We start from the raw sequence: 6,000 nt of genomic DNA, 5'->3' as shown, positions 1-6,000 counted from the left end.
ATGTGTTGTGTTCCCCTTTTTTCGATGGAAATGAGGGGTATTTATAGGAGGGAAATGGTGCAAAACGCCAGCACACGCCAGCGCCTGGCGCCAGGCCAGCGCTGGGGGCTGCTGACGTGGGCTGAATGCCTCCAAAAAGGACGGAAAGATGCCGTCCTTGATTTGTCTTGTATGGGTGTACCTTCGTACGAATAGTACGATGTTTGGCACGTAGTGTTTTCTTGGAGGTTAAGGCTTAAATTTGCGTCTAAAAACAAACCTTTCTCGGGTTTTTGAATTCCGGTTTTACGGGGCAGGGCCCGGCATGCTCGGTTTTGTGGGTCGGCGCCCGAATTTGACTTGCCTTATATGATTTTGAGTGGAAAAGGCCTAGTAAAACCAATGGGATGGTGCACTAGTTGAGATTGAACTTGGATTTTGAAATTGGATTTTGGAAGTTGTATTTTCTACCGAGTTCCAGGAGGGGAACGGTCTTGGGGATTGGATTTTGGACTTCGGATTTCGGAGGTATTCTTAGCAATTGGGATTTCCGCCTGGAGTTACTCCAATCGCCTAACAAGGATAATGGTATCGTCATCATCCCAAAAGGGAGACACAAATTAGGTGTCTACAGTCAGTAAGGTCACTAATCAAGAGAACTACTTTGACACCTCAATGGAAGACAACCTCAAGGGGAAGGGAAACTTGCCAGACAAATTCTCTGCCAATGACATTCCGAAATTCAAGTCAACTGACAATCCCAAATATCACCTCAAGAACTTCAGAGCTACAATGGCCATCAAGGGGGTCGAACTTGAGCTATACCCTGTGGTATTCCCCATGTCTCTGGAACCAGTCTGCCAGAAATGGTACTATTCACTCAAGGAACATCAAACATGTACATGGGAAGCAGTTGCTCGAGCATTCATGGAGCAGTATCAGCCCAACATTCAACTTAAAACCACTCTAAGGGAGCTAGAGGTTCTCAGGCAAGGGCCTCAGGAAGGCTTCACTACCTACCTCAACCGGTGGAGAGAAATGGCATCCCAGATGGTGACTTGACCCTCCGAGAGAGAACTAGTCAAGATCTTTATCGCTGGTCTTCTTCCGAAATACACTACAAACATGAAGTACCTAGGCTTGGAAAGCTTCAAGAGAACTTACGACATCGGGGTCGACATAGAGGATGACTTGATGAAAGCACCAGCAGCCCCCGCTGCACAAGCTGAAAAGTGGAAGGGCAAGAGACCTGAAGCAACACACAAAGTTCATGAGTCAACGCCCTAGTGGCTCCTCAAGGTCCAAAGTCAAACAATTTCAAGAACAATGCTAACCAACGTAACTATCAAGGCAGACCACAAAGGGTCTTTACAAACCTCGGGATGTCCTACAGCGAGGCATTCGATTGGTTGGTTGAGAAACAAGTCATAACACCAATCGGCCCAACACCCGATCCTCCAGTCGACAAGAGGTCCAAAAGCTGGGATCCGGCAGCCCATTGGAAGTACCATCAAGGGAAGGGTCATGACATCGAAGACTGCTACAAGCTTAAGCACTTGATCTAGAACATGGTCGACAACAAACTTCTTCGGTCCAAGCCATCTCCTGTGATTGTGAAGATGAAGAGGAGGAATTTCCATGCAATTTGATATCTACAATATACAAGCCAGGTTACGAATTGATGGTCCCAAGCTTTTGCCATCTCCTTCCAAGTACTCAAAACTGGGTGATCCCCGTACCTAGGGTAACCACCGACATTCGAGAGAACATCTGCCCTCTCGCCACCTTGAAGGCTTTGGGGTTCTCCGAGTATAATCTCATGCTGAGTGCTCAACAAACTGTCAAATTCCAGGAGGTCACATACAAGGTCCTGGGAGTCCTCGAACTAGTTTTCTCCTTCGACACTTATCGTAGCAATGCTGAATTCCTAGTTGTCGATGTGTCTGCCAACTTCGACTTACTATTCGGAGAACCGTGGTTCGAGGAGATATTGGATGGCCCTGCCTGCCTCACCCTCAAAGGTTCCAGCTTCCGAGACACTTACATCAAACAAAAGCCGGTTGTACGCCAGGAAAAAGATGAGTGCATTCAAGAATACTACTACAGATGGGCAACCTTCGCTCGTACAATCAAGCCCGAGCTGCCAGAGGGAAAGATGGCGAGAATGTTCCTTCTAGGAGTCAACACTTCATGCAAGGGCAGCTTCTCCGCATTTTCTTACAGCACGTGGGACCAGGTCTGGAATCAAGCCTTGAAGATCTGTGCATGTAGCCCCGTCTACGATGATTATGACAATGACGTGGATATCTAGGAATACCCCGAGAACTATCTTTACGATTAGTGCCTTTGTCAAAGTCCAGAGTCTGTCTTTCAATTTTCGAGTCTAGCAATGAGTCTAAGAGTCTAGAACTAGAGTCTTGCATCAATCAAGAGCCTCTAAAGGCTGAGCTTCAAGTCAAAACAATCGATGTAATGATTGCCGATTCAATAACACTTCAATTTCTACTTACTCTTCGAGTTCTAATTCAAAACATTATCCTAATCCAAACAACTTTGCTTCACAAGAAACTGACTTTGAAATTCTAAAAGCTATCAAAAATCATGAAAACAGGACGCCCATAATTGAGGAAACAGAAAAAATCAACCTTTGTAACAACAGTGATTCAAAACTAGTTCAGATTGGTTTAACTCTATCTCAAGCAGAGCGGGATGATCTTATCAAGCTACTTTCAGAGTACATAGACGTCTTCGCATGGTCCTATCATGATATGCCAGGGGTTGATCCAAGCATCGGTCAGCATACAATTCCCCTTATTCCAGGTTCAAAGCCCATCAAGCAGAAGCTCCGTCGCATGAAACCGGACGTTTCCCTCAAAATACAAGAAGAGGTCTTCAAGCAGCTAGAGGCCGGGTTTATTCGAGAAGCAAAGTATCCAGAATGGATTGCAAATGTCGTCCCAGTTCCAAAGAAAGATGGCAAAGTACGAATGTGTGTGGACTACAGAGATCTTAACAGGGCCAGCCCTAAAGACGGTTTCCATTACCCCACATCGACATCCTGGTCGACAACACCGCAAATCATGCCTTACTCTCTTTTATGGACAGGTAAGCAGGCTACAATCAAATTCCCATGGCAGAGGAGGACATGGAGAAGACAACCTTCATCACTCAGTGGGGTACATATTGCTATACAGTTATGCCGTTCGGACTGAAGAACGCAGGAGCAGCCTATCAAAGAACAGCCACAACCATCATGAGCGATATGATTCACAGGGAAATTGAGGCAGGCTCAGGCAATACAACATGAGGCTCAATCCGCAAAAGTGTGCATTCCGGGTAACGTTAGGCAAGTTACTCGGATATGTTATCAGCTCTTGGGGCATAGAGGCTGATCCTTTGAAAATCAAGGAAATTCTTGAGATGCAACCACCAACAAACGAAAAGGAAATTCGGGGTTTTCTCGGCAGACTACAATATATCAGTAGGTTCATTTCAAGACTCACGATGATCTGTGAACCAGTATTTCGAAAGCTCCGAAAAAGCGAGCCCAAAGTGTGGGATGACGACTGTCAGCATGCATTTGACACTATCAAGGATTACCTTTCCAACCCACCAGTACTAAAGCCAGCCATGCCAGGGATTCCCCTTAGGCTCTACCTCACAACCACAAATTCAGCAGTAGGGGCTATGCTCGCCCAGGAAGTTGAAGGCAAGGAGAACGCCGTATACTACATAAGCAAGAAACTGATCGAGTAAGAGACCAAGTACACTCTGCTCGAGAAACTCAGTATCGCCTTGGTTTGGGCCACAAAGAAACTACGGCACTACATGCTCTCCCATACAGTACATGTGATCAGCAAAGCCGATCCTCTCAAGTATCTATTCGAAAAACCAGCTCTCAACGGACGGTTGTCCAGGTGGTTGGTCATGTTAGCAGAATTCGATCTCAAATACATCCCGCAGAAATCTATCAAGGGTTCAGCAGTCTCAGACTTCCTAGCCGACTGTCCCGTCGAGGCAGAAGAGGAGGATTACGATTTACCCGACGAGCAAATCTTAATGACCAGTGATGACAGTTGGTCAATGCATTTCGACGGTGCTTCGAGTCAGAACGGGTGTGGTGTTTGAGTAATTCTAGTAGCCCCAGACGGCACTCACATTCCTATATCATCAAAACTGCAATTCAACGTCAAAAACAATGCAGCAGAATATGAAGCATGCATTATGGGCCTGGAAGCCGCCTTAGCATTAGGTGTCCAGAAACTTCGAGTGTACGGGCATTCTTCCCTAATCATCAATCAAATTTCCGGCAAATGGAAAGTAAGGAGCGAGAGCTTCGCTCCATACCAGTCCTATCTTAAGCAGCTGTCTGAGCAAATAGAAGAGCTTCGCTATACATACCTCTCGAGAGAGGAAAACCAATTCACCGATGCACTGGCAAAGCTGGCCTCAATGGTCAACATCCCAAATGGCATGGCCGAGATGCCACTTACAATTGAAACACGTCAGAAAGCAGCATATGTCCATGCTATTGACGATGTCGAGCAAGAAGGAGATGAACCTTGGTTTACAGACATTCAAAGGTATCTACAAAATTCAGAGTATCCCCCGCACTTTTCAAGCAAAAATCAAAGGGCTCTACGACTACAATCAGCCAACTTCGTCATAGAAAGCGGCGTTCTATACAAGAGGTCCTTTAAAGGTCCTAACCTCCGATGTGTTGACAAGCACGAAGCTTAAAGATTCATGGACAACATACATGCTGGAGTCTGTGGCACCCACATGAACGGGAAGATGCGAGCCCCTCAAGATCATCAGGGCTCGATACTACTGGACTACCCTCGAACGGGATTGCTACTTCTTTGTCAAGAAATGTCCTACCTGCCAAAGGTGTGCAAATCTGAAGCACATTCCTTCATCATTGCTATACTCTCAATCATCACCGTGGCCATTCTCAGCCTGGGGTATCGACGTCATTGGCAAAGTCACTCCAACGGGTACCGGGGGTCATGAGTTCATACTAGTTGCTATCGACTACTTCACCCAATGGGTCGAGGCCTGATCATTCAAAATGTTGGGTTCCAAGCAAGTGGCCCAGTTCATACAAGAAAACATCATATGCAGATACGGCGTTCGTCACGAGTTCATCAGTGACCGGGGAACCCATTTTCAAGGAGAGTGTGAAGATCTATTCACCGAGTACAAGATTCAACATCATCGCTCTTCGCCTTATCGCCCACAAACCAATGGGGCAGTCGAAGCAGCCAACAAGAATGTCAAGAACATCATCATGAAAATGACTACCAATTACAAGGATTGGCCCCAGAAGCTGCATTTCGCATTGTGGGGGTATAGAACTTCAATTCTCACTTCAACTGGTGCAACTCCATTTTTATTGGTCTATAGAATGGAAGCAGTACAACCTATCGAGCTGGAGATACCTTCTCTAAGGATAGTCCTCGAAAGCAAAATCCTAGAAGATGCATGGGTACAAGCAAGATATGACGAGCTAGTCATGCTCGATGAGCGTCGGCTTCAAGCCGCTCACCATGTACAAGTCTATCAGCGCCGAGTGGCCAGACATTTCAACAAAAGGGTCAGAACCCGAAGCATCAAAGAAGGCGAGCTTGTCTTGAAAGCCCTTCGCAAAAGCACCATAGACCCGAGGGGAAAATTCAAATCCAACTGGGCAGGCCCATACATTGTCAAGAAGATCCTCTCCGGGGGAGCAGTCGAACTAACAGACGTCGATGGAACATAATTCAGATCTCTGACCAACCTCGATCAACTCAAGAAGTTTTATGTCTAAGTTCCATGTTCAAATTCAAGAATCCAATTCAAAGTCCTGTAAGGTAGTCAGAACTACGTCCGACCTGATTCCCTAACGGGACACGTAGGTAACCTCATTTCGAGGCCCGGCCACTTTAATACAAAAAAATTCAAAATTTCCACTTTAATACCAAAAAAATTCAAATCTCCTCAATTAAGGGCATCCTAAAAATCAAATCAAATTTCAAAACT

This window comes from Spinacia oleracea, chromosome 6 (genome assembly GCF_020520425.1).
Source record: "Spinacia oleracea cultivar Varoflay chromosome 6, BTI_SOV_V1, whole genome shotgun sequence".
Taxonomy (NCBI): domain Eukaryota; kingdom Viridiplantae; phylum Streptophyta; class Magnoliopsida; order Caryophyllales; family Amaranthaceae; genus Spinacia; species Spinacia oleracea.
The sequence above is the reverse complement of the archived record's forward strand: the minus strand, read 5'-3'. Positions refer to the sequence as shown.